Here is an 11,615-nt window from a genome sequence, read left to right on the forward strand (position 1 = left end):
ACCCTGTTGGGAGATGCTCTTATTTAAAACAAGTATGAGTAGAAGAGCTATAAGTAAGGAAAATCCAACTAGCCGCTAGGCTAATTCATGCAGTGAAAAATGCCATAGGCATTCAAGTGTTCTGTCTTAGAGCTGCTATGTGAAAACCTTATTTTTAGGATAACAGCACACGTACATGCACGGCGGACAGATTTTTTGTTTCGTCTGTGTCTATGTGCAAGGTTGGTCACACAGATACTGGACAGACTGTTGTAGTCTGTTATACTGTATGTGACTTTATAAATAAAACACAAGTTCAGATTGATCTGCCTGCTTGTGTTAATGGATGAAAACGTAGCCATGTGCAGTAGTGTAGAACATTGAGGATGTGATACTTCAAGATGCATCGAGATTGAATCGTTAACAGGTGAATTGTTGATTGACTCGGATGTATATCAATCAGCAGTCTATTGATATTTAGTACTTGCCGAGGTGTAATCAGTGGGTTTTGTGCTCTCTCCTGTTGATAACCATGTCCCCAGCCTCCTTCCTTCGTCCGTGGTGCTCTCATTGCGCTGTCGTCCGTGTGTTTCTCTGTTGGAGATTCATAAAACCATCAGCCCTGTAGCCTCGGACATTCAGTGCTAAAAGCCTTCTTCACATTGGAACGTGAGAGCAGTTTGACCCCACCACTTTTCCTACATAGAAGTGATCTTACAACACATAACTGTCATTGCTAGTTTCAGGCCATCACAGTTGTAATTTTCATGTCCAGCTCCCTCTGTGTGAGTAACAATTGAACTTGTACCAATTTGTGGGCATGTTGGTCTTGAAATGAGTGTGGTCAGGTGCATTGCTATTGTGGCGAAGTTCAGAGTGGTTTTTAAATGTAAATAAGGGGGTGAAATAAAGATAACTGAGGAAACTAACTTAGCGGTCAACAACGCCACCTGGGGACTTGCACCCCAGGATATGGAACCCAAATTTACTCAAGGACACAGATTTGAGACTGATGAGGCAGAGATGGGGTAAATAAAATAAATGTTTTATTTCGTTAATATTGTAAAGGAAACATAAAAAGAAGGAAAACTAAAAGGGATTTCAAACAGTAAAAGAAAATATATTTTATTAACAAAATGCAATCAAAATAAAGCCAACTATGATACTAAACAAATGAATTCAAATATAATAAACCAACATCAGGGGGGGCTGGGCCCTCAATGGAGCAGACTACGGAGAGAACCCACCACTTCACTACTCTGGGGACAACACTACAATCACTACAACAACACATGCACTAAGAGAGCCCCAGCACCAACTTGCATGCGATAAGGGTGAGGTTCCACAACGACTGACTAGCCTCCCACCTGAGGGCACCCAGGCCACCTTGAATATTAATAATAAAACAAACCACTTGCTGAAACAAAGAAACTCAAGAGTTAACGAAAAACCAACAACCCAATTGATAAGTGAATGATCTCAAAACAAACTTAAACAGAAAGAAAAGCAAACCTAACCAAAATCAAAGTAAAACAGAACAGCAGCAGGTGAACCTAAAAACACAAAAGGCACACGTTAGTGGTGGAAACAACTTAAAGCTACATGGAAACAAAATGGGGGCCTGAGGCCTTTTATACCACACCCTGTCAGAGGGAGGAGCTAAGGGAGGAGTTTGGCTGAACTACCAGGATGCGTTCAACACCTCACTGTGCTTCACTACACTATATTGAGGTGGCAGAAAGTGATCGATTGAGCAATAAAACATGGCCTAAATTCAATGGCACAGTGCTATTTAAAGGACACGTTGTTGAGATGTGCCTACATAGACGGGTTCACAGTGAATATGTGGAGTGTCATAGACTGATTTCTGGTGATTTTTAAGGATTCCACTCGGCCCTTTCAGTGTGAACACCCCATGGGTTGTGTAAGCAATACCATTTTCATTATTCATCAATAAATGTCTCCATCCATCTTCTACCGCTTATCCTGTCAGGGGGGGGGCGAAGACAGGGTACACCCTGGACAGGTCGCCAGTCTATCGTGGGGCCAACATGTAGAGACAGACAACCATTCACACGCACATTCACACCTACGGGAAATTTGCATGTCTTTGGACCCACACTGACCAGGGGAGAACATGCAAACTCCACACAAAAGGAAGCCGAACCCGACCCAGGAATCGAACCCAGGACTCTCGCTGTGAGGCAACAGTGCTACCCACTACACCACCGTGCAGCCCCTCAATAAATGTTTTTCATATTTAATGTTTACTACTAATGCAGTTTGAGAATCTTGGAGTGGCACAAAAGTTAATTTCCAACATTAATCCAGAACTGCGCATCAATAGCAGCAAATGGGAAATGGCGTGGCCTCTTCACGAACCTCATCAACAGAAGATTTTGTAGGCCTGCAGCAAAAAGTTTGACATTCAAATTCTAAATCAATATTTGAATGCTGTGCAGCTTTCTTTTCTTTTTTGCATGTCATTTATTCTGTTTAAAGCCTATATGCAGAGTAGCAGATGAAGATCAGGAAGCAGGAATATTATTATTATAATATATAATAATAATATAATTAGGTTATTTGAAGGATTTGATTCTAGTGGCAGCTGCATAGGATCCTTTTAGATTCAGGTGATCCAAACATTTCCACCAACACAAGAGTGTTGTAAAGACCAAGGGCCCTAGTTTCATAGACCAGGCGCAGTCAGCTCTCAGCGCACCTGCGCCACGCCAACGGGGTGTGTCCGCCTGGACTTTGCAAGTTTCGTGCACCGCGCAGGCTAGTGCAGGCACACCTCCCGTCTCGCCCACCCGCGCAAGTGGGAAAGAGGGAAGGTACGTGTCCACAGGGGCGATTTTAAACGTGCGTGGACGCGCCGCTTCCCAGTATTGCACGCTTGGTGGGCTGCCACCAGAGGATGATTGACAGGCTCTCTCCTTCAAACAACAGACTTTTGCGAGCGTTCACCAGTCTACTCTGCCTACTGTTTCCCACAATGCAATGCGCTGGAGCCTGGATAAATCGAGTAATGGCGGAGCAAGAGAGCGTTTCCAGGGGAATACAAATGCCGGAGCAGTACGGCGTTTATATTTGTTATATTTGTTTACATAAGTACAGTGCATAGGCTACTTGATTATTGTGACGAAAGCTATATAGGTACAATAGAAATCCAGGCTGTTGTACATATGAAATGAAAAAAGTACTCTGTTAATTCAAACTTTTTTTTATTAATATTTGGTGATTTCTGTACATGCAGAGCTCCCGAGACAGCGCTATACTGTATACTGTCCACTACAAACAGCGGTTAAGATAACTGGCTTGCTGTCTCCCCTGGGACGATGACGCATGTTGGCCGGCGGAACACCTCTGGAGACGGGCTGCTGCCTCTGAGACGACCCGCTCCTTCCGGAGCTTCACTTCTCCGAAAACATCGAGGCAAATTACTAAACAGCCGTCATTTGGGTAAACTAACCGCACATTGGGGATCTAAACGGTTACTTTCTCGCATGAAAAAATATTAAAATTTAATAAAGTGACATAATAATAGCGCTACAGCGGGAAATAAAACAGCTTTGCGTCTGTTTTACAACTACCGCTGCCGGTCGCCACGAAATGCATTCTGGGAAACTTGCATACTGCATACTGCGGTGTGAACGGCGTCGGTCTGCTGAAGTAGCATACTGAATCCCACATTCAGTACGCAGTATACAGTATATACTAATGCAGTATGTAGTAGGCAGTACGGTAGTATGCGGTTTCAAATACAGCCAATGAATGGGACCAAACTTCCACTCCGCCAGTTGTGATTCCCCTTGAATGAATGGACTTTATTTATGCCTTGCGCCGAAAGTAGACCAGGTTGGAGCTGGCGGGCTTTCAGCGCAGTCTGGGCGAGGCTTTTTGCCACGAAACTTCCGCTACGCCAAGCTGAGTCTGTGACGCCTCCCAATGCTGCGCCGCCACACCCATCTTGGCGCAGGCAATCCACCAAACTGCCAAACTGACCGTGCGCAAGGCTGCGCGGGTCGAAACTTGCATTACGCCGGCTCCGCCACCCTCCGCCGCCCTGCGCTGCGCCACGAAACTAGGGCTTCAAATGTATTGAAAAAAAGATAATGTGATCATTTCCAAAAATGCAAATTTTTACCTAACAAAATACTATTTCACTTCATGTTTGTTGGTGCTTGGCCTTTCAAAAATATTTTCACACCAGGAAATCTCTAATTTTCCTATTTGCCGAACTCACATATATTGTACACTACAGACTGCACTTTGGATTGTTTAAATAGTGCCCACAGATTTTTTTTGCCTTTTTGCAGTGATGCTGTGTCTCTTTGTAGTCATGAGTTGAATTTTTCTTTATGGTAATTTTTCTTTTTCTTTGTGGTCTTTTTCTTTTTCTTTATGGTCATTTTTCTTTTTCATTGGGGCCATTATATTTTTCTTAACGGTCATTTTGTGTCACTTTGTAATTGTTTTGGACTTAATTTCCCCTTTTATTGGCTATAATTGTCTTATCCCTTTTTGTTGTATTTCATTATCTCTTTGTGCTTGTTTTGTATTCTTTGTAGTCTTTTGTGTTTATTTGTATTTTTATTTTACTCATGTTAAGCCTCTTCCTGGTTGTTACTAGTCTTTTTGAGTGACGTTTTCTTGTTGAAGGCCGGAAGGGCCCCTGACACTTTGGGCCCCAAATCTGTTAGGCTCCATTTATCAGTGGTGAAATCAACAGAAAGGCTGTGCCGAATGTCTAAACATGCTTCGGGCAGGGTTATTCATTATCAAAGTCAAAACAAAACTGGTCCCATTATATTTCCCAGACTGTACTACACTTAGTCACCAAACATTGTCTGGCCCGAACTCTAAAAATCTGTTACAATGTCTTTCTTGCTGCTGTGGAAAGCAGAAATGGACTTTTAACCCATTTGACTCAACATTTTCGTATTACAGCTTTAGATTCAACCTACAACCCCAAACACCAAGAAGAGAAGAAAACACATCAACACAGAGAAAAAATGCTTTTCCCCTGCCGGTCGCTTTCCTGGCTTGAAAATGTCTGATGTTGAAGGCGACCTTTCATCCCTTAAAGTAGCCATTTTACTTGTCTCAAGAATGTGCTTCATCAGTTTGACATTATGAAATTGTGACCATTCAACTTTTGGAAGAATACAGTCCAAATAGCATGCAGCACTTAACATGGCCCCGTCACATTACATATCAGACCTTTCAAATGGGATCACAAGAAATCAGAGGGAATTGAGAATAAAATCAACACATACTGTAAATATGGTGTGTCTGCTTGTCACGCAGTCTGTCATCATCCAAAACAGTGTCATTCTAAACTTTAGATATGATTAGACCAATGTACCTAATCTGCTGTCTATCTACACCATTGTATTTTAATCCTGATTTGATATTCCCATTCGCAGAGAGTACGTGCCCAGGGAGATAAAGTTTTGCATGAGAAAGGCCTTTGTTATATTAATTAGTCTAGGATGTAAATTTGAGTGGTGTTCCAGTTATACTCCTGTTTTTTTTTGTTTTTTTTTTCACGTGCAAAGCAGATTAGATATAGGCCTAATGTGATTTGCAGTTTCTTGCCTTTAATATTTCCTTCTTTAGTTATTTATTTTTGAACACTGCCTACTCTTTGTTAATCTTGAAAGATTAGACTTCTGTTCAACTCTATCTGATTTTGAGATTTTTTTTAAATATATGATAAAAGCTTTTGATCATATCAATAACCGTCTCTGCCTCAGTGAAGTCAAAGGCACAAAATCACACAAATGCACTTGTGCATAATGCCTATATATAGAGCCTCCACACACACACATACACACACACACACACACACACACACACACACACACACACACACACACACACACACACACACACACACACCCCAAGCCTAAAATCCAATGATTTATTCTATGGAGAGGTGCAATGGTCCCCAAAAAAGGTGAGTCCTAACAATGTTAGTGTGTTAACAGATATATGTCACTACGACCAGTAAAACATGCCCACACACACACACACACACACACACACACATGCATTGATAATGTTTCTTTAATGAAAACAATATGGATACTAGCTGCAAAGATTAGATACAAAAAATCGGACATATCAAAAGTCTTATTATCGGACATATTGCAACAAACCTTTTCCAAACTTGCCAAAGTGGTGTTGGTGTTTCAGATGCCCTTGCCCTCTGGGATTGGAAGTGACGCTCAACCTGGATGCTGCTATCTTCATGCACCTGATCCATTAGTCAAAAAAAAATATATATATCCATCATGGAACACATTTTACCGACTGATATCCCCGGCTAAATGATAGCACAAATTGTTTTCCGGAATGTGCGACCCCAGCAGGTCAGCATGCTCATTTGTAGTCAATCTTCATGCACCCCCACTGCTGTGTATGGCTGCAGGTCTGACAGAGGTCGCCTAACTAAACAGTAAATCAAATTATCTTCTCACTTTTGTCACGTAATGGAAGTGTCCCTCGGGTGACAACCTTGCACTTGTTGTTCCCTGCTGATATGTGTCAGATTTTCTCAGGCAGGCCTGTGGCGGCGCATGCCGTAGAAACTGTAATTACTGTTCCCTGGCAGAGATGCCCTCAATTACAAACAAACTTTGGTGCATACAAATAAAAAAAAAAAATTGAGATATGGATAGCATTGGTTGGTTCGTTGCACCTTGTGTTTGTTTGTGTTTTGTTTGTGTCACTATTTCAGCTACTTTTTCCCCTTGGGGAAGAAATGACCCATGGATCCCTACTGACCCACCACCACATATGTAGCCAGACCCCTTCCACCACTCATCAAGCACTCAGCAGATGCCACATGACAGATTAAGTATATTTAGCCCAAACCTTGAGAAAACAAGCAGTGCTCCTGTACTGAAAATCTACCTGGCCCCAGGTCTGTTGTGTACTAATTACTTTGTGTGAATTTGATTAAAGACTTTTTTCATTTAGCAACCCAAACAATGTAAGCAACATATCTCCTGAAGTAAACAAGGAAAACAGCAAAGTTGTAAATCGAGTGCCCTCCCAATCAGGAAACAGAAATAAATATAAATATATGACAATATGTCAAGAGTATGTGAAGAAAAAGCCAGGTTAACAGCCAAGTAGGCCTGTTTAAACTGCGGCTGACCAAGAACTCTACTTTTCTCCAAGCAAAGACCAGGGATAAAAGCTGGTATAAGACCAGCCGGTGGGTTACCTTTAGAGATGCGTTCTCCTGGTACGTTTAAGGAAGTAGGCCACATATTATTCATATTGTGTGTGTAAGTTGTTTTCCTGTATGCCTCTTCCAGTTTTTAGGTTGTGTTGTTTTACTGTGTACTTTGTGGGTTTGCCCATGTGGACTCAAAGATGTGTGAGAAAATATAATAAAAATTAAGCTGAACACTGTCTAGCTTGTTTAATGTGCGGTACTGTCTATGGTGCGAATCACACAACAATCACTAGCTCGCTGTTTTTGTGACTTATTTTTTTTCTATTAATACCTGACCAACCTCGGACCGCTTGTGTATCATTTGTAAGGTTTCATAGAGGGGTGAGATGACACAAATTTCGGGAACTTTGCAATTCTTATAAATTATAGGCTGCAATGAATTAATGTTGATTGAACAGAATTTTGAGTACAAAATTGTGATAACGTTATACAATAAATAAGCATAACATTTCAACATATAAAGCTTCAGAAATTAATGTTACAAGTCTGACGAAAGACTAAAGACACCCATATTTTTAGAGCTTGTGTCTCATGCGGACGCTGGTACTTGGTTAGCTTTCTCATTAGGGCACCTTTGGGTATGTAGAGGGTACTGTGAGTTAGGTCTTTGAGAAGAACTGTTGTTACTGCAAAGAATGTGGATATACTTCATATCTGTTAATAGCGCATTGATGGTGAATATCTACATAATTAATTTGTATTTAAACCCCTATTGGAAGATGGTATAGGAATATGTATATAATATGTATGTCCCATCTGGTCTTGTAGAATTCAGAAATTACCATAATTAATTATATCTAATTCATAGCACTATTCAAAAAGGCTTTGTAGTAGTGAAACTAGTAGCAACAATGATAGCCTCTACAAAAACTACATTACTTATAACTGAATTAAAACAAAGCCAGGTACAATTTCTCTTTGACAAATTGTCTTCTTACCTTTCCTCTCAATAACAAAAGTCCCAAGATAATTCACAAATAAACCCATTTCTTTATAATATGAATTTATTCTCTCATTATGATTGAACTTATTCAGGAGGAATAACCTTAACTGTAACTTTATAATTAAGTTCCATCAAACAGTGTTTGCATGTCTAATTTAGTCCACTTTGATCTTCTGTGAGGTTGCTACGAAAAAATGTTCCACAACATCACTACAAAAGAAAAATCAAAGTAAACAGTGTGCTCAGGTGCAGCTATATGTAGTGGAAGAAATGGACTTGTCTAAACAAAGGATAATGATCAAAGATTAAAGGCAGGCTGTCTCACTTTATTTCAGGGAAGAGTTTTTGGGGCCCATTAATGTTCTATACTGGTAAAGATCACACTAATGTTCCCACCAATCTCCAGTTTTCACCACTGGTCACTGAACCGCCAAACCACATAAACACCATATGGTCCCAGCTGCTGGTCTAATTCATTCTGCTTGCACTTTTCAAAGTTCTGTTGACATGAAGGACTATGTGGCTAAAGCAAATTCAGCAAACTTTGACACCCAGTGAAGCTAAAGTTAGTTTCTCTCACACGTATTGTGAATTCTTGACATACAGTGACTTGTAATAAAAAGCACCATGATGGCATGTTTTCATATTGTAGAGGAAAGAGGAAGTCAGCTGCTGTAAATCCTAAAGAAGTAGTAAAAAGACAACATGCCGGCATGTTGAGTCCCAGCATGCTCGGCTGCCCAGCAGGTGGACGCGGTCTTGGCCGGAGTGGCTGTGAAGTTATCATTCCAAACCACAGGAGAACGGAACGTTAAGAATTAAAGTCAGAAATATGTGCACACATCCGAGCATTTCTCAAAATATTGGTTTTCAGTTACAACTCCATCCTTCCCCTTGAGCATTATTATAGTGACTTTGTGCAGAAGGGAAGAGAAAATCCCTCTTATTACACGTGTAATTTTACACCAATATGTTTCAGTGTTCTGCTTTCCGCGGAGCAGATGATCGCTGTTGTTTTGATTCAATGTTCACTAACACGGTGGTCCTAATCATGCATCATGGAGTGCATAATTGACCCCCTTTGCAATTAGCATTAATTAGCACCTCTGTTGGTGGATAGCACAGCCAGCAGAACTGCATCATATCTGTCCTGCTGTTTCTATGCTGCACCGCTGTCTCGGCTTCAGCCAAATGACTGGTGGGACCTAAATCAGTTCCTGGGCCGGCTGGTCCCCTCACAGCTGCTCATGGGAAGAAGGGGGCTTGGTCCTGCTGGACTGCAGAGCAAGTCTCACTCAGCATGCATGCGTATTTGTTCGGATTATCTTTGTTTCACAAGAAGTACTCTGTTGGAAGTTATTATAGCTGGTTACTTTAAAGCAACCTCTTTTCAGAGAGAACAGCCTTACACTATGAGGCTGCATACATAATTGTGATATTATTGAGTTGTTTTTATTTAAACCCAACTGCTGTCTATGCTTGAAAGTGGCCGAAACCCAATAAATGGACAACAATGTGTTATACGACGAGATATGTACGCACAAAATATGTAGCATTCACAAACACATTCTTGATGTTGCGACTATTAGTTTCTTTATATCAAGAATGAATTAAATGACTATGTATGATGTTAAAAGTGCTCACTCATGTGTAATGCTTTCACAAGGGTGGGTCCAGGCAGGGAACCCCTGTTCTGAAAAGTGAAACCAATGCTGGAGTACCTTACACTTGCATCCTCTCGACTGGCCATCAGGGGGCGCCTCCTCTGCTTGTAAAGTTAAGTCTGGTTGCATTGAAGTCTATCAGGGAATCTGCCCACTTCTCACTTAATTTATTATCTCAGTAAACATTGTGAACATACATTGATTACTTTGATTTATGGACGCTAATTTTGTAAGCTTCACATCAGAATCCAGATGGATCCAGATCCAGTAAGGTTGCTCCTCTGGATGCATCGGAATATGGTCACTTCTGTTCACTAATGTTGCAAAAAATACAACACAGCCAAAATGCCAATTCGGGACAAAACCGTAGTCCTCAAACCAATGGGCTATGTCATGATGACTACGTCCTTTTCATATACACAGTCTGTGGGTCGAACCAACTGCAGGACACAGAGGTTGGTTTTTGGAAGGTATCTTGTGATCAGGCTGGACTAGGATAAATAAGGTGGGCTGGCTGATGTTGCAAGAGGGGAGCAGAAAGGGGAGCGAACAGGCAGGAATAACTTCACTATTTCCTAACCTTGGCCTTAGCACAGGTACGCCAGTCGTTGAGATAATGATCTGATAGGAAGACAGTGAGATACTGAAGACTGGAAGCAGATTAGTTGAGTGCAGACAGGTGTGTATGATGAGCAGAGCCAGGAGCAAGGAGATCCTGGAGGACCACACTCACATAAGACAAGGAGAGCAAGACAGGGAGGTGCTAGAGATAGGGGGTACAAAATAATGGAATACTAGGAAATGATTAGGTTATTAGGAAATAGGCCGTGAAATCATGGCAAGTTTCTCGTTACATGCATAGCGTCAAGATAAACTTCTTCGTACACAGGTAACATCCAGTTTCTGACCTTATGGCATACAGTCTCTTTTTAAATCTTAAAACACTTGTTGCTTAAAATAATTTAGTGATGTCCAAATGAAGCTTCGTGAAGCATTTTCTTTATTTTCTGAGCCCAAAAGATGGCGCTCTCTGTTCAACAAAGGGTTGAAAGCAATGGAAATATATCAGCCTTCAACCCTTTGTTGAACAGAGAGCGCCATCTATTGGGCTCAGAAAATAAAGAAAATGCTTCACGAAGCTTCATTTGGACATCACTAAAATAATTACACATGCAGTCCCATCGGTGAAAGTCCTGCGTATTTACTCTTACCGCAATTGTAAGTAATGGTACATTAATAATGAAACAATGATGCTTTCCCAGTACGACACAGTGTGATGCACCACTTTACTGGAGGGCAAAAACTACATGAATAACTAACCTGTGCATAATAAGGAACTAATGACTGGTGGGCTGTTAATCATTTGGCAACTTATTCAGAGGTAATCAGGAAATATTCATTAAGATGTTGGTCAGCATGTAGACACACATTGATGTAGTATGATGGAGTCTGTACGCCATCCGTCCGTTCATCATTCCTGGAAGTTATATTGTAATTAATGCTTGACAATTCCAGACATCCTGTATAAGCAAAATGTTGATCTATAGCATCTGAAGTACAACAACAAAAATCAAAATAGTCAAACAATTAGACATTCCAACCAATATTTGCAGAGCAATGACAATTATAAAGCAAAATTTAAATGTCCAACAATTTTTTTCTTTTTCTTTACAGCTTGGAGTGAGAAGAAGAATAACTTATTTACTCTCACCCCTTCTCCATAACCCTTTTTCCATATTAATAGTTAATTAATAATAATAATTATTATTAATAT

The sequence above is a fragment of the Eutrigla gurnardus genome, assembly GCF_963514095.1.
Source record: "Eutrigla gurnardus genome assembly, chromosome: 1".
Lineage (NCBI taxonomy): Eukaryota > Metazoa > Chordata > Actinopteri > Perciformes > Triglidae > Eutrigla > Eutrigla gurnardus.